This window comes from Anarhichas minor, unplaced genomic scaffold (assembly GCF_050575085.1).
Source record: "Anarhichas minor isolate MPS153535 unplaced genomic scaffold, ASM5057508v1 ptg000025l, whole genome shotgun sequence".
Lineage (NCBI taxonomy): Eukaryota > Metazoa > Chordata > Actinopteri > Perciformes > Anarhichadidae > Anarhichas > Anarhichas minor.
In genome coordinates, this window is record NW_027466471.1 from 311505 (window position 1) to 326937 (window position 15433).

Genomic DNA, 15433 nt, shown 5'->3' on the forward strand with positions numbered 1-15433 from the left:
CACAATTTAGCCACTGCCGTGCATATACCAGCATTGTAGCGTTTTGGCAAAAATGTAGCTGGTTCATCTTCGCAGAACACCCAGCATTCTTTTATTGCCAAAAGACAATGACTTAATTCACATGCCTAACAATGGTGAATTTCGTCAGGCAAACATCAAACGATGAGATGTTTTAATGGCTCGTTGGTCTAGGGGTATGATTCTCGCTTTGGGTGCGAGAGGTCCCGGGTCCAAATCCCGGACGAGCCCAGAATATGTCTTCGGCTAATGTTGACTGTTTAAATAAATGAGCCTAAAACAATGTTTCTTCCACAATTTAGCCACTGCCGTGCATATACCAGCATTGTAGCGTTTTGGCAAAAATGTAGCTGGTTCATCTTCGCAGAACACCCAGCATTCTTTTATTGCCAAAAGACAACGACTTAATTCACATGCCTAACAATGGTGAATTTCGTCAGGCAAACATCAAACGATGAGATGTTTTAATGGCTCGTTGGTCTAGGGGTATGATTCTCGCTTTGGGTGCGAGAGGTCCCGGGTCCAAATCCCGGACGAGCCCAGAATATGTCTTTGGCTAATTTTGACTGTTTAATTAAGCGATCCAAAAACGTTGTCCCTTAAAACAATGTTTCTTCCACAATTTAGCCACTGCCGTGCATATACCAGCATTGTAGCATTTTGGCAAAAATGTAGCTGGTTCATCTTCGCAGAACACCCAGCATTCTTTTATTGCCAAAAGACAATGACTTAATTCACATGCCTAACAATGGTGAATTTCGTCAGGCAAACATCAAACGATGAGATGTTTTAATGGCTCGTTGGTCTAGGGGTATGATTCTCGCTTTGGGTGCGAGAGGTCCCGGGTCCAAATCCCGGACGAGCCCAGAATATGTCTTCGGCTAATGTTGACTGTTTAAATAAGTGAGCCAGAAACTTTGTCCCTTAAAACAATGTTTCTTCCACAATTTAGCCAATGTCGTGCATATACCAGCATTGTACAGTTTTGACAAAAATGTAGCTGGTTCATCTTCTTCGCAGAACACCCAGCATTCTTTTATTGCCAAAAGACAAAGACTTAATTCACATGCCAAACAGAGGTGAATTTCGTCAGGCAAACATCAAACGATGATATGTTTTAATGGCTCGTTGGTCTAGGGGTATGATTCTCGCTTTGGGTGCGAGAGGTCCCGGGTCCAAATCCCGGACGAGCCCAGAATATGTCTTTGGCTAATGTTGACTGTTTAAATAAATGAGCCTAAAACAATGTTTCTTCCACAATTTAGCCACTGCCGTGCATATACCAGCATTGTAGCGTTTTGGCAAAAATGTAGCTGGTTCATCTTCTTCGCAGAACACCCAGCATTCTTTTATTGCCAAAAGACAAAGACTTAATTCACATGCCTAACAGAGGTGAATTTCGTCAGGCAAACATCAAACGATGATATGTTTTAATGGCTCGTTGGTCTAGGGGTATGATTCTCGCTTAGGGTGCGAGAGGTCCCGCGTCCAAATCCCGGACGAGCCCAGAATATGTCTTTGGCTAGTGTTGACTGTTAAATTAAGCGAGCCAAAAACGTTGTCCCTTAAAACAATGTTTCTTCCACAATTTAGCCAATGTCATGCCCGTACCGGTGTTGTAGCGTTTGGGCTAAAATGTAGCTTCTTAGCAGATTACCAACCATTTTTTCTGTGCCAAGACACGCCGACTTTATTCATATGCCTGGCAATGGAGAATTTCGTCAGGCAGATATCAAATAATGAGTCATCTCATTGGCTCGTTGGTCTAGGGGTATGATTCTCGCTTCGGGTGCGAGAGGTCCCGGGTCCAAATCCCGGACGAGCCCAGAATTTATCTTTGGCTAATGTTGACTGTTTAAATAAGCGAGCCAAAAACTTTGTCCCTTAAAACAATGTTTCTTCCACAATTTAGCCACTGCCGTGCATATACCAGCATTGTAGCGTTTTGGCAAAAATGTAGCTGGTTCATCTTCTTTGCAGAACACCCAGCATTCTTTTATTGCCAAAAGACAACGACTTAATTCACATGCCTAACAAAGGTGAATTTCGTCAGGCAAACATCAAACGATGATATGTTTTAATGGCTCGTTGGTCTAGGGGTATGATTCTCGCTTTGGGTGCGAGAGGTCCCGGGTCCAAATCCCGGACGAGCCCAGAATATGTCTTCGGCTAATGTTGACTGTTTAAATAAGCGAGCCAAAAACGTTGTCCTTTAAAACAATGTTTCTTCCACAATTTAGCCACTGCCGTGCATATACCAGCATTGTAGCGTTTTGGCAAAAATGTAGCTGGTTCATCTTCGCAGAACACCCAGCATTCTTTTATTGCCAAAAGACAACGACTTAATTCACATGCCTAACAAAGGTGAATTTCGTCAGGCAAACATCAAACGATGATATGTTTTAATGGCTCGTTGGTCTAGGGGTATGATTCTCGCTTTGGGTGCGAGAGGTCCCGGGTCCAAATCCCGGACGAGCCCAGAATATGTCTTTGGCTAATGTTGACTGTTTAAATAAATGAGCCTAAAACAATGTTTCTTCCACAATTTAGCCACTGCCGTGCATATACCAGCATTGTAGCGTTTTGGCAAAAATGTAGCTGGTTCATCTTCTTTGCAGAACACCCAGCATTCTTTTATTGCCAAAAGACAACGACTTAATTCACATGCCTAACAATGGTGAATTTCGTCAGGCAAACATCAAACGATGAGATGTTTTAATGGCTCGTTGGTCTAGGGGTATGATTCTCGCTTTGGGTGCGAGAGGTCCCGGGTCCAAATCCCGGACGAGCCCAGAATATGTCTTTGGCTAATGTTGCCTGTTTAAATAAATGAGCCTAAAACAATGTTTCTTCCACAATTTAGCCACTGCCGTGCATATACCAGCATTGTAGCGTTTTGGCAAAAATGTAGCTGGTTCATCTTCGCAGAACACCCAGCATTCTTTTATTGCCAAAAGACAACGACTTAATTCACATGCCTAACAAAGGTGAATTTCGTCAGGCAAACATCAAACGATGAGATGTTTTAATGGCTCGTTGGTCTAGGGGTATGATTCTCGCTTAGGGTGCGAGAGGTCCCGGGTCCAAATCCCAGACGAGCCCAGAATATGTCTTTGGCTAATTTTGACTGTTTAATTAAGCGAGCCAAAAACGTTGTCCCTTAAAACAATGTTTCTTCCACAATTTAGCCACTGCCGTGCATATACCAGCATTGTAGCGTTTTGGCAAAAATGTAGCTGGTTCATCTTCTTTGCAGAACACCCAGCATTCTTTTATTGCCAAAAGACAACGACTTAATTCACATGCCTAACAATGGTGAATTTCGTCAGGCCAACATCAAACGATGAGATGTTTTAATGGCTCGTTGGTCTAGGGGTATGATTCTCGCTTTGGGTGCGAGAGGTCCCGGGTCCAAATCCCGGACGAGCCCAGAATATGTCTTTGGCTAATTTTGACTGTTTAATTAAGCGATCCAAAAACGTTGTCCCTTAAAACAATGTTTCTTCCACAATTTAGCCACTGCCGTGCATATACCAGCATTGTAGCGTTTTGGCAAAAATGTAGCTGGTTCATCTTCGCAGAACACCCAGCATTCTTTTATTGCCAAAAGACAACGACTTAATTCACATGCCTAACAAAGGTGAATTTCGTCAGGCAAACATCAAACGATGAGATGTTTTAATGGCTCGTTGGTCTAGGGGTATGATTCTCGCTTAGGGTGCGAGAGGTCCCGGGTCCAAATCCCAGACGAGCCCAGAATATGTCTTTGGCTAATTTTGACTGTTTAATTAAGCGAGCCAAAAACGTTGTCCCTTAAAACAATGTTTCTTCCACAATTTAGCCACTGCCGTGCATATACCAGCATTGTAGCGTTTTGGCAAAAATGTAGCTGGTTCATCTTCTTTGCAGAACACCCAGCATTCTTTTATTGCCAAAAGACAACGACTTAATTCACATGCCTAACAAAGGTGAATTTCGTCAGGCAAACATCAAACGATGATATGTTTTAATGGCTCGTTGGTCTAGGGGTATGATTCTCGCTTTGGGTGCGAGAGGTCCCGGGTCCAAATCCCGGACGAGCCCAGAATATGTCTTCGGCTAATGTTGACTGTTTAAATAAGCGAGCCAGAAACTTTGTCCCTTAAAACAATGTTTCTTCCACAATTTAGCCAATGTCGTGCATATACCAGCATTGTAGCGTTTTGACAAAAATGTAGCTGGTTTATCTTCGCAGAACACCCAGCATTCTTTTATTGCCAAAAGACAACGACTTAATTCACATGCCTAACAATGGTGAATTTTGTCAGGCAAACATCAAACGATGAGATGTTTTAATGGCTCGTTGGTCTAGGGGTATGATTCTCGCTTTGGGTGCGAGAGGTCCCGGGTCCAAATCCCGGACGAGCCCAGAACATGTCTTTGGCTAATGTTGACTGTTTAAATAAATGAGCCTAAAACAATGTTTCTTCCACAATTTAGCCACTGCCGTGCATATACCAGCATTGTAGCGTTTTGGCAAAAATGTAGCTGGTTCATCTTCGCAGAACACCCAGCATTCTTTTATTGCCAAAAGACAACGACTTAATTCACATGCCTAACAATGGTGAATTTCGTCAGGCAAACATCAAACGATGAGATGTTTTAATGGCTCGTTGGTCTGGGGGTATGATTCTCGCTTTGGGTGCGAGAGGTCCCGTGTCCAAATCCCGGACGAGCACAGAATATGTCTTTGGCTAGTGTTGACTGTTAAATTAAGCGAGCCAAAAACATTGTCCCTTAAAACAATGTTTCTTCCACAATTTAGCCAATGTCATGCCTGTACCGGTGTTGTAGCGTTTGGGCTAAAATGTAGCTTCTTAGCAGATTACCAACCATTTTTTCTGTGCCAAGACACGCCGACTTTATTCATATGCCTGGCAATGGAGAATTTCGTCAGGCAGATATCAAATAATGAGTCATTTCATTGGCTCGTTGGTCTAGGGGTATGATTCTCGCTTCGGGTGCGAGAGGTCCCGGGTCCAAATCCCGGACGAGCCCAGAATATGTCTTTGGCTAATGTTGACTGTTTAAATAAATGAGCCTAAAACAATGTTTCTTCCACAATTTAGCCACTGCCGTGCATATACCAGCATTGTAGCGTTTTGGCAAAAATGTAGCTGGTTCATCTTCGCAGAACACCCAGCATTCTTTTATTGCCAAAAGACAACGACTTAATTCACATGCCTAACAGAGGTGAATTTCGTCAGGCAAACATCAAACGATGATACGTTTTAATGGCTCGTTGGTCTAGGGGTATGATTCTCGCTTAGGGTGCGAGAGGTCCCGGGTCCAAATCCCGGAAGAGCCCAGAATATGTCTTTGGCTAGTGTTGACTGTTAAATTAAGCGAGCCAAAAACGTTGTCCCTTAAAACAATGTTTCTTCCACAATTTAGCCACTGCCGTGCATATACCAGCATTGTAGCGTTTTGGCAAAAATGTAGCTGGTTCATCTTCGCAGAACACCCAGCATTCTTTTATTGCCAAAAGACGACTTAATTCACATGCCTAACAATGGTGAATTTCGTCAGGCAAACATCAAACGATGAGATGTTTTAATGGCTCGTTGGTCTAGGGGTATGATTCTCGCTTTGGGTGCGAGAGGTCCAGGGTCCAAATCCCGGACGAGCCCAGAATATGTCTTTGGCTAATGTTGACTGTTTAAATAAGCGAGCCAAAAACATTGTCCCTTAAAACAATGTTTCTTCCACAATTTAGCCAATGTCATGCCTGTACCGGTGTTGTAGCGTTTGGGCTAAAATGTAGCTTCTTAGCAGATTACCAACCATTTTTTCTGTGCCAAGACACGCCGACTTTATTCATATGCCTGGCAATGGAGAATTTCGTCAGGCAGATATCAAATAATGAGTCATCTCATTGGCTCGTTGATCTAGGGGTATGATTCTCGCTTCGGGTGCGAGAGGTCCCGGGTCCAAATCCCGGACGAGCCCAGAATTTATCTTTGGCTAATGTTGACTGTTTAAATAAGCGAGCCAAAAACGTTGTCCTTTAAAACAATGTTTCTTCCACAATTTAGCCACTGCCGTGCATATACCAGCATTGTAGCGTTTTGGCAAAAATGTAGCTGGTTCATCTTCGCAGAACACCCAGCATTCTTTTATTGCCAAAAGACAACGACTTAATTCACATGCCTAACAAAGGTGAATTTCATCAGGCAAACATCAAACGATGATATGTTTTAATGGCTCGTTGGTCTAGGGGTATGATTCTCGCTTTGGGTGCGAGAGGTCCCGGGTCCAAATCCCGGACGAGCCCAGAATATGTCTTTGGCTAATGTTGACTGTTTAAATAAATGAGCCTAAAACAATGTTTCTTCCACAATTTAGCCACTGCCGTGCATATACCAGCATTGTAGCGTTTTGGCAAAAATGTAGCTGGTTCATCTTCTTTGCAGAACACCCAGCATTCTTTTATTGCCAAAAGACAACGACTTAATTCACATGCCTAACAATGGTGAATTTCGTCAGGCAAACATCAAACGATGAGATGTTTTAATGGCTCGTTGGTCTAGGGGTATGATTCTCGCTTTGGGTGCGAGAGGTCCCGGGTCCAAATCCCGGACGAGCCCAGAATATGTCTTTGGCTAATGTTGACTGTTTAAATAAATGAGCCTAAAACAATGTTTCTTCCACAATTTAGCCACTGCCGTGCATATACCAGCATTGTAGCGTTTTGGCAAAAATGTAGCTGGTTCATCTTCGCAGAACACCCAGCATTCTTTTATTGCCAAAAGACAACGACTTAATTCACATGCCTAACAAAGGTGAATTTCGTCAGGCAAACATCAAACGATGAGATGTTTTAATGGCTCGTTGGTCTAGGGGTATGATTCTCGCTTAGGGTGCGAGAGGTCCCGGGTCCAAATCCCAGACGAGCCCAGAATATGTCTTTGGCTAATTTTGACTGTTTAATTAAGCGAGCCAAAAACGTTGTCCCTTAAAACAATGTTTCTTCCACAATTTAGCCACTGCCGTGCATATACCAGCATTGTAGCGTTTTGGCAAAAATGTAGCTGGTTCATCTTCTTTGCAGAACACCCAGCATTCTTTTATTGCCAAAAGACAACGACTTAATTCACATGCCTAACAATGGTGAATTTCGTCAGGCCAACATCAAACGATGAGATGTTTTAATGGCTCGTTGGTCTAGGGGTATGATTCTCGCTTTGGGTGCGAGAGGTCCCGGGTCCAAATCCCGGACGAGCCCAGAATATGTCTTTGGCTAATTTTGACTGTTTAATTAAGCGATCCAAAAACGTTGTCCCTTAAAACAATGTTTCTTCCACAATTTAGCCACTGCCGTGCATATACCAGCATTGTAGCGTTTTGGCAAAAATGTAGCTGGTTCATCTTCGCAGAACACCCAGCATTCTTTTATTGCCAAAAGACAACGACTTAATTCACATGCCTAACAAAGGTGAATTTCGTCAGGCAAACATCAAACGATGAGATGTTTTAATGGCTCGTTGGTCTAGGGGTATGATTCTCGCTTAGGGTGAGAGAGGTCCCGGGTCCAAATCCCGGACGAGCCCAGAATATGTCTTTGGCTAATGTTGACTGTTTAAATAAATGAGCCTAAAACAATGTTTCTTCCACAATTTAGCCACTGCCGTGCATATACCAGCATTGTAGCGTTTTGGCAAAAATGTAGCTGGTTCATCTTCGCAGAACACCCAGCATTCTTTTATTGCCAAAAGACAACGACTTAATTCACATGCCTAACAATGGTGAATTTCGTCAGGCAAACATCAAACGATGAGATGTTTTAATGGCTCGTTGGTCTAGGGGTATGATTCTCGCTTTGGGTGCGAGAGGTCCCGGGTCCAAATCCCGGACGAGCCCAGAATATGTCTTTGGCTAATTTTGACTGTTTAATTAAGCGATCCAAAAACGTTGTCCCTTAAAACAATGTTTCTTCCACAATTTAGCCACTGCCGTGCATATACCAGCATTGTAGCGTTTTGGCAAAAATGTAGCTGGTTCATCTTCGCAGAACACCCAGCATTCTTTTATTGCCAAAAGACAACGACTTAATTCACATGCCTAACAAAGGTGAATTTCGTCAGGCAAACATCAAACGATGAGATGTTTTAATGGCTCGTTGGTCTAGGGGTATGATTCTCGCTTAGGGTGCGAGAGGTCCCGGGTCCAAATCCCGGACGAGCCCAGAATATGTCTTCGGCTAATGTTGACTGTTTAAATAAATGAGCCTAAAACAATGTTTCTTCCACAATTTAGCCACTGCCGTGCATATACCAGCATTGTAGCGTTTTGGCAAAAATGTAGCTGGTTCATCTTCGCAGAACACCCAGCATTCTTTTATTGCCAAAAGACAACGACTTAATTCACATGCCTAACAATGGTGAATTTTGTCAGGCAAACATCAAACGATGAGATGTTTTAATGGCTCGTTGGTCTAGGGGTATGATTCTCGCTTTGGGTGCGAGAGGTCCCGGGTCCAAATCCCGGACGAGCCCAGAATATGTCTTTGGCTAATTTTGACTGTTTAATTAAGCGATCCAAAAACGTTGTCCCTTAAAACAATGTTTCTTCCACAATTTAGCCACTGCCGTGCATATACCAGCATTGTAGCGTTTTGGCAAAAATGTAGCTGGTTCATCTTCGCAGAACACCCAGCATTCTTTTATTGCCAAAAGACAACGACTTAATTCACATGCCTAACAATGGTGAATTTCGTCAGGCCAACATCAAACGATGAGATGTTTTAATGGCTCGTTGGTCTAGGGGTATGATTCTCGCTTTGGGTGCGAGAGGTCCCGGGTCCAAATCCCGGACGAGCCCAGAATATGTCTTTGGCTAATTTTGACTGTTTAATTAAGCGATCCAAAAACGTTGTCCCTTAAAACAATGTTTCTTCCACAATTTAGCCACTGCCGTGCATATACCAGCATTGTAGCGTTTTGGCAAAAATGTAGCTGGTTCATCTTCGCAGAACACCCAGCATTCTTTTATTGCCAAAAGACAACGACTTAATTCACATGCCTAACAAAGGTGAATTTCGTCAGGCAAACATCAAACGATGAGATGTTTTAATGGCTCGTTGGTCTAGGGGTATGATTCTTGCTTAGGGTGCGAGAGGTCCCGGGTCCAAATCCCGGACGAGCCCAGAATATGTATTTGGCTAATGTTGACTGTTTAAATAAATGAGCCTAAAACAATGTTTCTTCCACAATTTAGCCACTGCCGTGCATATACCAGCATTGTAGCGTTTTGGCAAAAATGTAGCTGGTTCATCTTCGCAGAACACCCAGCATTCTTTTATTGCCAAAAGACAACGACTTAATTCACATGCCTAACAAAGGTGAATTTCGTCAGGCAAACATCAAACGATGAGATGTTTTAATGGCTCGTTGGTCTAGGGGTATGATTCTCGCTTAGGGTGCGAGAGGTCCCGGGTCCAAATCCCGGACGAGCCCAGAATATGTCTTTGGCTAATGTTGACTGTTTAAATAAATGAGCCTAAAACAATGTTTCTTCCACAATTTAGCCACTGCCGTGCATATACCAGCATTGTAGCATTTTGGCAAAAATGTAGCTGGTTCATCTTCGCAGAACACCCAGCATTCTTTTATTGCCAAAAGACAATGACTTAATTCACATGCCTAACAATGGTGAATTTCGTCAGGCAAACATCAAACGATGAGATGTTTTAATGGCTCGTTGGTCTAGGGGTATGATTCTCGCTTTGGGTGCGAGAGGTCCCGGGTCCAAATCCCGGACGAGCCCAGAATATGTCTTCGGCTAATGTTGACTGTTTAAATAAGTGAGCCAGAAACTTTGTCCCTTAAAACAATGTTTCTTCCACAATTTAGCCAATGTCGTGCATATACCAGCATTGTACAGTTTTGACAAAAATGTAGCTGGTTCATCTTCTTCGCAGAACACCCAGCATTCTTTTATTGCCAAAAGACAAAGACTTAATTCACATGCCTAACAGAGGTGAATTTCGTCAGGCAAACATCAAACGATGATATGTTTTAATGGCTCGTTGGTCTAGGGGTATGATTCTCGCTTAGGGTGCGAGAGGTCCCGGGTCCAAATCCCGGACGAGCCCAGAATATGTCTTTGGCTAGTGTTGACTGTTAAATTAAGCGAGCCAAAAACGTTGTCCCTTAAAACAATGTTTCTTCCACAATTTAGCCAATGTCATGCCCGTACCGGTGTTGTAGCGTTTGGGCTAAAATGTAGCTTCTTAGCAGATTACCAACCATTTTTTCTGTGCCAAGACACGCCGACTTTATTCATATGCCTGGCAATGGAGAATTTCGTCAGGCAGATATCAAATAATGAGTCATTTCATTGGCTCGTTGGTCTAGGGGTATGATTCTCGCTTCGGGTGCGAGAGGTCCCGGGTCCAAATCCCGGACGAGCCCAGAATTTATCTTTGGCTAATGTTGACTGTTTAAATAAGCGAGCCAAAAACTTTGTCCCTTAAAACAATGTTTCTTCCACAATTTAGCCACTGCCGTGCATATACCAGCATTGTAGCGTTTTGGCAAAAATGTAGCTGGTTCATCTTCTTTGCAGAACACCCAGCATTCTTTTATTGCCAAAAGACAACGACTTAATTCACATGCCTAACAATGGTGAATTTTGTCAGGCAAACATCAAACGATGAGATGTTTTAATGGCTCGTTGGTCTAGGGGTATGATTCTCGCTTTGGGTGCGAGAGGTCCCGGGTCCAAATCCCGGACGAGCCCAGAACATGTCTTTGGCTAATGTTGACTGTTTAAATAAATGAGCCTAAAACAATGTTTCTTCCACAATTTAGCCACTGCCGTGCATATACCAGCATTGTAGCGTTTTGGCAAAAATGTAGCTGGTTCATCTTCGCAGAACACCCAGCATTCTTTTATTGCCAAAAGACAACGACTTAATTCACATGCCTAACAATGGTGAATTTCGTCAGGCAAACATCAAACGATGAGATGTTTTAATGGCTCGTTGGTCTGGGGGTATGATTCTCGCTTTGGGTGCGAGAGGTCCCGTGTCCAAATCCCGGACGAGCACAGAATATGTCTTTGGCTAATGTTGACTGTTTAAATAAGCGAGCCAAAAACATTGTCCCTTAAAACAATGTTTCTTCCACAATTTAGCCACTGCCGTGCATATACCAGCATTGTAGCGTTTTGACAAAAATGTAGCTGGTTCATCTTCTTCGCAGAACACCCAGCATTCTTTTATTGCCAAAAGACAAAGACTTAATTCACATGCCTAACAGAGGTGAATTTCGTCAGGCAAACATCAAACGATGATATGTTTTAATGGCTCGTTGGTCTAAGGGTATGATTCTCGCTTAGGGTGGGAGAGGTCCCGGGTCCAAATCCCGGACGAGCCCAGAATATGTCTTTGGCTAGTGTTGACTGTTAAATTAAGCGAGCCAAAAACATTGTCCCTTAAAACAATGTTTCTTCCACAATTTAGCCAATGTCATGCCTGTACCGGTGTTGTAGCGTTTGGGCTAAAATGTAGCTTCTTAGCAGATTACCAACCATTTTTTCTGTGCCAAGACACGCCGACTTTATTCATATGCCTGGCAATGGAGAATTTCGTCAGGCAGATATCAAATAATGAGTCATTTCATTGGCTCGTTGGTCTAGGGGTATGATTCTCGCTTCGGGTGCGAGAGGTCCCGGGTCCAAATCCCGGACGAGCCCAGAATATGTCTTTGGCTAATGTTGACTGTTTAAATAAATGAGCCTAAAACAATGTTTCTTCCACAATTTAGCCACTGCCGTGCATATACCAGCATTGTAGCGTTTTGGCAAAAATGTAGCTGGTTCATCTTCGCAGAACACCCAGCATTCTTTTATTGCCAAAAGACAACGACTTAATTCACATGCCTAACAGAGGTGAATTTCGTCAGGCAAACATCAAACGATGATACGTTTTAATGGCTCGTTGGTCTAGGGGTATGATTCTCGCTTAGGGTGCGAGAGGTCCCGGGTCCAAATCCCGGACGAGCCCAGAATATGTCTTTGGCTAGTGTTGACTGTTAAATTAAGCGAGCCAAAAACGTTGTCCCTTAAAACAATGTTTCTTCCACAATTTAGCCACTGCCGTGCATATACCAGCATTGTAGCGTTTTGGCAAAAATGTAGCTGGTTCATCTTCGCAGAACACCCAGCATTCTTTTATTGCCAAAAGACGACTTAATTCACATGCCTAACAATGGTGAATTTCGTCAGGCAAACATCAAACGATGAGATGTTTTAATGGCTCGTTGGTCTAGGGGTATGATTCTCGCTTTGGGTGCGAGAGGTCCAGGGTCCAAATCCCGGACGAGCCCAGAATATGTCTTTGGCTAATGTTGACTGTTTAAATAAGCGAGCCAAAAACATTGTCCCTTAAAACAATGTTTCTTCCACAATTTAGCCAATGTCATGCCTGTACCGGTGTTGTAGCGTTTGGGCTAAAATGTAGCTTCTTAGCAGATTACCAACCATTTTTTCTGTGCCAAGACACGCCGACTTTATTCATATGCCTGGCAATGGAGAATTTCGTCAGGCAGATATCAAATAATGAGTCATTTCATTGGCTCGTTGGTCTAGGGGTATGATTCTCGCTTCGGGTGCGAGAGGTCCCGGGTCCAAATCCCGGACGAGCCCAGAATTTATCTTTGGCTAATGTTGACTGTTTAAATAAGCGAGCCAAAAACGTTGTCCCTTAAAACAATGTTTCTTCCACAATTTAGCCACTGCCGTGCATATACCAGCATTGTAGTGTTTTGGCAAAAATGTAGCTGGTTCATCTTCTTTGCAGAACACCCAGCATTCTTTTATTGCCAAAAGACAAAGACTTAATTCACATGCCTAACAATGGTGAATTTCGTCAGGCAAACATCAAACGATGAGATGTTTTAATGGCTCGTTGGTCTAGGGGTATGATTCTCGCTTTGGGTGCGAGAGGTCCAGGGTCCAAATCCCGGACGAGCCCAGAATATGTCTTTGGCTAATGTTGACTGTTTAAATAAGCGAGCCTAAAACAATGTTTCTTCCACAATTTAGCCACTGCCGTGCATATACCAGCATTGTAGCGTTTTGGCAAAAATGTAGCTGGTTCATCTTCGCAGAACACCCAGCATTCTTTTATTGCCAAAAGACAACGACTTAATTCACATGCCTAACAATGGTGAATTTCGTCAGGCAAACATCAAACGATGAGATGTTTTAACGGCTCGTTGGTCTAGGGGTATGATTCTCGCTTTGGGTGCGAGAGGTCCCGGGTCCAAATCCCGGACGAGCCCAGAATATGTCTTTGGCTAGTGTTGACTGTTAAATTAAGCGAGCCAAAAACGTTGTCCCTTAAAACAATGTTTCTTCCACAATTTAGCCAATGTCATGCCCGTACCGGTGTTGTAGCGTTTGGGCTAAAATGTAGCTTCTTAGCAGATTACCAACCATTTTTTCTGTGCCAAGACACGCCGACTTTATTCATATGCCTGGCAATGGAGAATTTCGTCAGGCAGATATCAAATAATGAGTCATTTCATTGGCTCGTTGGTCTAGGGGTATGATTCTCGCTTCGGGTGCGAGAGGTCCCGGGTCCAAATCCCGGACGAGCCCAGAATTTATCTTTGGCTAATGTTGACTGTTTAAATAAGCGAGCCAAAAACGTTGTCCCTTAAAACAATGTTTCTTCCACAATTTAGCCACTGCCGTGCATATACCAGCATTGTAGTGTTTTGGCAAAAATGTAGCTGGTTCATCTTCTTTGCAGAACACCCAGCATTCTTTTATTGCCAAAAGACAAAGACTTAATTCACATGCCTAACAATGGTGAATTTCGTCAGGCAAACATCAAACGATGAGATGTTTTAATGGCTCGTTGGTCTAGGGGTATGATTCTCGCTTTGGGTGCGAGAGGTCCAGGGTCCAAATCCCGGACGAGCCCAGAATATGTCTTTGGCTAATGTTGACTGTTTAAATAAGCGAGCCTAAAACAATGTTTCTTCCACAATTTAGCCACTGCCGTGCATATACCAGCATTGTAGCGTTTTGGCAAAAACGTAGCTGGTTCATCTTCGCAGAACACCCAGCATTCTTTTATTGCCAAAAGACAACGACTTAATTCACATGCCTAACAATGGTGAATTTCGTCAGGCAAACATCAAACGATGAGATGTTTTAATGGCTCGTTGGTCTAGGGGTATGATTCTCGCTTTGGGTGCGAGAGGTCCCGGGTCCGAATCCCGGACGACCCCAGAATATGTCTTTGGCTAATTTTGACTGTTTAATTAAGCGATCCAAAAACGTTGTCCCTTAAAACAATGTTTCTTCCACAATTTAGCCAATGTCGTGCATATACCAGCATTGTACAGTTTTGACAAAAATGTAGCTGGTTCATCTTCTTCGCAGAACACCCAGCATTCTTTTATTGCCAAAAGACAAAGACTTAATTCACATGCCTAACAGAGGTGAATTTCGTCAGGCAAACATCAAACGATGATATGTTTTAATGGCTCGTTGGTCTAGGGGTATGATTCTCGCTTAGGGTGCGAGAGGTCCCGGGTCCAAATCCCGGACGAGCCCAGAATATGTCTTTGGCTAGTGTTGACTGTTAAATTAAGCGAGCCAAAAACGTTGTCCCTTAAAACAATGTTTCTTCCACAATTTAGCCAATGTCATGCCCGTACCGGTGTTGTAGCGTTTGGGCTAAAATGTAGCTTCTTAGCAGATTACCAACCATTTTTTCTGTGCCAAGACACGCCGACTTTATTCATATGCCTGGCAATGGAGAATTTCGTCAGGCAGATATCAAATAATGAGTCATTTCATTGGCTCGTTGGTCTAGGGGTATGATTCTCGCTTCGGGTGCGAGAGGTCCCGGGTCCAAATCCCGGACGAGCCCAGAATTTATCTTTGGCTAATGTTGACTGTTTAAATAAGCGAGCCAAAAACGTTGTCCCTTAAAACAATGTTTCTTCCACAATTTAGCCACAGCCGTGCATATACCAGCATTGTAGTGTTTTGGCAAAAATGTAGCTGGTTCATCTTCTTTGCAGAACACCCAGCATTCTTTTATTGCCAAAAGACAAAGACTTAATTCACATGCCTAACAATGGTGAATTTCGTCAGGCAAACATCAAACGATGATATGTTTTAATGGCTCGTTGGTCTAGGGGTATGATTCTCGCTTTGGGTGCGAGAGGTCCCGGGTCCAAATCCCGGACGAGCCCAGAATATGTCTTTGGCTAATGTTGACTGTTTAAATAAATGAGCCTAAAACAATGTTTCTTCCACAATTTAGCCACTGCCGTGCATATACCAGCATTGTAGCGTTTTGGCAAAAATGTAGCTGGTTCATCTTCGCAGAACACCCAGCATTCTTTTATTG

The 15433-nt window shown here is 43.2% G+C and overlaps 38 non-coding genes across 38 annotated transcripts; all 38 read left to right on the forward strand.

Moving 5' to 3' along the window:
* The first annotated feature begins 177 nt into the window (after nucleotides 1-177).
* trnap-ugg (transfer RNA proline (anticodon UGG)) lies at nucleotides 178-249 on the forward strand. Its single transcript has one exon. It is a non-coding gene; the product is annotated as a tRNA-Pro (tRNA).
* A 238-nt stretch (nucleotides 250-487) lies between these two features.
* trnap-ugg (transfer RNA proline (anticodon UGG)) lies at nucleotides 488-559 on the forward strand. The gene has a single exon. It is a non-coding gene; the product is annotated as a tRNA-Pro (tRNA).
* Nucleotides 560-812: 253 nt separating this feature from the next.
* Nucleotides 813-884, forward strand: trnap-ugg (transfer RNA proline (anticodon UGG)). Its single transcript has one exon. It is a non-coding gene; the product is annotated as a tRNA-Pro (tRNA).
* A 256-nt stretch (nucleotides 885-1140) lies between these two features.
* Nucleotides 1141-1212, forward strand: trnap-ugg (transfer RNA proline (anticodon UGG)). The gene has a single exon. It is a non-coding gene; the product is annotated as a tRNA-Pro (tRNA).
* A 560-nt stretch (nucleotides 1213-1772) lies between these two features.
* On the forward strand, nucleotides 1773-1844 carry trnap-cgg (transfer RNA proline (anticodon CGG)). Its single transcript has one exon. It is a non-coding gene; the product is annotated as a tRNA-Pro (tRNA).
* A 256-nt stretch (nucleotides 1845-2100) lies between these two features.
* trnap-ugg (transfer RNA proline (anticodon UGG)) lies at nucleotides 2101-2172 on the forward strand. Its single transcript has one exon. It is a non-coding gene; the product is annotated as a tRNA-Pro (tRNA).
* Nucleotides 2173-2425: 253 nt separating this feature from the next.
* trnap-ugg (transfer RNA proline (anticodon UGG)) lies at nucleotides 2426-2497 on the forward strand. The gene has a single exon. It is a non-coding gene; the product is annotated as a tRNA-Pro (tRNA).
* Nucleotides 2498-2738: 241 nt separating this feature from the next.
* trnap-ugg (transfer RNA proline (anticodon UGG)) lies at nucleotides 2739-2810 on the forward strand. The gene has a single exon. It is a non-coding gene; the product is annotated as a tRNA-Pro (tRNA).
* A 566-nt stretch (nucleotides 2811-3376) lies between these two features.
* Nucleotides 3377-3448, forward strand: trnap-ugg (transfer RNA proline (anticodon UGG)). Its single transcript has one exon. It is a non-coding gene; the product is annotated as a tRNA-Pro (tRNA).
* Nucleotides 3449-4029: 581 nt separating this feature from the next.
* trnap-ugg (transfer RNA proline (anticodon UGG)) lies at nucleotides 4030-4101 on the forward strand. Its single transcript has one exon. It is a non-coding gene; the product is annotated as a tRNA-Pro (tRNA).
* Nucleotides 4102-4354: 253 nt separating this feature from the next.
* Nucleotides 4355-4426, forward strand: trnap-ugg (transfer RNA proline (anticodon UGG)). The gene has a single exon. It is a non-coding gene; the product is annotated as a tRNA-Pro (tRNA).
* A 557-nt stretch (nucleotides 4427-4983) lies between these two features.
* Nucleotides 4984-5055, forward strand: trnap-cgg (transfer RNA proline (anticodon CGG)). Its single transcript has one exon. It is a non-coding gene; the product is annotated as a tRNA-Pro (tRNA).
* A 560-nt stretch (nucleotides 5056-5615) lies between these two features.
* trnap-ugg (transfer RNA proline (anticodon UGG)) lies at nucleotides 5616-5687 on the forward strand. Its single transcript has one exon. It is a non-coding gene; the product is annotated as a tRNA-Pro (tRNA).
* A 247-nt stretch (nucleotides 5688-5934) lies between these two features.
* Nucleotides 5935-6006, forward strand: trnap-cgg (transfer RNA proline (anticodon CGG)). The gene has a single exon. It is a non-coding gene; the product is annotated as a tRNA-Pro (tRNA).
* A 253-nt stretch (nucleotides 6007-6259) lies between these two features.
* trnap-ugg (transfer RNA proline (anticodon UGG)) lies at nucleotides 6260-6331 on the forward strand. Its single transcript has one exon. It is a non-coding gene; the product is annotated as a tRNA-Pro (tRNA).
* A 241-nt stretch (nucleotides 6332-6572) lies between these two features.
* Nucleotides 6573-6644, forward strand: trnap-ugg (transfer RNA proline (anticodon UGG)). The gene has a single exon. It is a non-coding gene; the product is annotated as a tRNA-Pro (tRNA).
* A 566-nt stretch (nucleotides 6645-7210) lies between these two features.
* trnap-ugg (transfer RNA proline (anticodon UGG)) lies at nucleotides 7211-7282 on the forward strand. Its single transcript has one exon. It is a non-coding gene; the product is annotated as a tRNA-Pro (tRNA).
* Nucleotides 7283-7845: 563 nt separating this feature from the next.
* trnap-ugg (transfer RNA proline (anticodon UGG)) lies at nucleotides 7846-7917 on the forward strand. The gene has a single exon. It is a non-coding gene; the product is annotated as a tRNA-Pro (tRNA).
* A 253-nt stretch (nucleotides 7918-8170) lies between these two features.
* trnap-agg (transfer RNA proline (anticodon AGG)) lies at nucleotides 8171-8242 on the forward strand. The gene has a single exon. It is a non-coding gene; the product is annotated as a tRNA-Pro (tRNA).
* A 238-nt stretch (nucleotides 8243-8480) lies between these two features.
* trnap-ugg (transfer RNA proline (anticodon UGG)) lies at nucleotides 8481-8552 on the forward strand. Its single transcript has one exon. It is a non-coding gene; the product is annotated as a tRNA-Pro (tRNA).
* Nucleotides 8553-8805: 253 nt separating this feature from the next.
* trnap-ugg (transfer RNA proline (anticodon UGG)) lies at nucleotides 8806-8877 on the forward strand. The gene has a single exon. It is a non-coding gene; the product is annotated as a tRNA-Pro (tRNA).
* A 253-nt stretch (nucleotides 8878-9130) lies between these two features.
* On the forward strand, nucleotides 9131-9202 carry trnap-agg (transfer RNA proline (anticodon AGG)). The gene has a single exon. It is a non-coding gene; the product is annotated as a tRNA-Pro (tRNA).
* A 238-nt stretch (nucleotides 9203-9440) lies between these two features.
* trnap-agg (transfer RNA proline (anticodon AGG)) lies at nucleotides 9441-9512 on the forward strand. Its single transcript has one exon. It is a non-coding gene; the product is annotated as a tRNA-Pro (tRNA).
* A 238-nt stretch (nucleotides 9513-9750) lies between these two features.
* trnap-ugg (transfer RNA proline (anticodon UGG)) lies at nucleotides 9751-9822 on the forward strand. The gene has a single exon. It is a non-coding gene; the product is annotated as a tRNA-Pro (tRNA).
* A 256-nt stretch (nucleotides 9823-10078) lies between these two features.
* On the forward strand, nucleotides 10079-10150 carry trnap-agg (transfer RNA proline (anticodon AGG)). Its single transcript has one exon. It is a non-coding gene; the product is annotated as a tRNA-Pro (tRNA).
* Nucleotides 10151-10397: 247 nt separating this feature from the next.
* On the forward strand, nucleotides 10398-10469 carry trnap-cgg (transfer RNA proline (anticodon CGG)). The gene has a single exon. It is a non-coding gene; the product is annotated as a tRNA-Pro (tRNA).
* A 256-nt stretch (nucleotides 10470-10725) lies between these two features.
* On the forward strand, nucleotides 10726-10797 carry trnap-ugg (transfer RNA proline (anticodon UGG)). The gene has a single exon. It is a non-coding gene; the product is annotated as a tRNA-Pro (tRNA).
* An 885-nt stretch (nucleotides 10798-11682) lies between these two features.
* trnap-cgg (transfer RNA proline (anticodon CGG)) lies at nucleotides 11683-11754 on the forward strand. The gene has a single exon. It is a non-coding gene; the product is annotated as a tRNA-Pro (tRNA).
* Nucleotides 11755-11992: 238 nt separating this feature from the next.
* trnap-agg (transfer RNA proline (anticodon AGG)) lies at nucleotides 11993-12064 on the forward strand. Its single transcript has one exon. It is a non-coding gene; the product is annotated as a tRNA-Pro (tRNA).
* A 250-nt stretch (nucleotides 12065-12314) lies between these two features.
* On the forward strand, nucleotides 12315-12386 carry trnap-ugg (transfer RNA proline (anticodon UGG)). Its single transcript has one exon. It is a non-coding gene; the product is annotated as a tRNA-Pro (tRNA).
* A 247-nt stretch (nucleotides 12387-12633) lies between these two features.
* Nucleotides 12634-12705, forward strand: trnap-cgg (transfer RNA proline (anticodon CGG)). Its single transcript has one exon. It is a non-coding gene; the product is annotated as a tRNA-Pro (tRNA).
* A 256-nt stretch (nucleotides 12706-12961) lies between these two features.
* Nucleotides 12962-13033, forward strand: trnap-ugg (transfer RNA proline (anticodon UGG)). Its single transcript has one exon. It is a non-coding gene; the product is annotated as a tRNA-Pro (tRNA).
* Nucleotides 13034-13271: 238 nt separating this feature from the next.
* Nucleotides 13272-13343, forward strand: trnap-ugg (transfer RNA proline (anticodon UGG)). The gene has a single exon. It is a non-coding gene; the product is annotated as a tRNA-Pro (tRNA).
* Nucleotides 13344-13590: 247 nt separating this feature from the next.
* Nucleotides 13591-13662, forward strand: trnap-cgg (transfer RNA proline (anticodon CGG)). The gene has a single exon. It is a non-coding gene; the product is annotated as a tRNA-Pro (tRNA).
* A 256-nt stretch (nucleotides 13663-13918) lies between these two features.
* Nucleotides 13919-13990, forward strand: trnap-ugg (transfer RNA proline (anticodon UGG)). The gene has a single exon. It is a non-coding gene; the product is annotated as a tRNA-Pro (tRNA).
* Nucleotides 13991-14556: 566 nt separating this feature from the next.
* Nucleotides 14557-14628, forward strand: trnap-agg (transfer RNA proline (anticodon AGG)). Its single transcript has one exon. It is a non-coding gene; the product is annotated as a tRNA-Pro (tRNA).
* Nucleotides 14629-14875: 247 nt separating this feature from the next.
* On the forward strand, nucleotides 14876-14947 carry trnap-cgg (transfer RNA proline (anticodon CGG)). Its single transcript has one exon. It is a non-coding gene; the product is annotated as a tRNA-Pro (tRNA).
* A 256-nt stretch (nucleotides 14948-15203) lies between these two features.
* Nucleotides 15204-15275, forward strand: trnap-ugg (transfer RNA proline (anticodon UGG)). The gene has a single exon. It is a non-coding gene; the product is annotated as a tRNA-Pro (tRNA).
* Nucleotides 15276-15433: the final 158 nt, after the last annotated feature.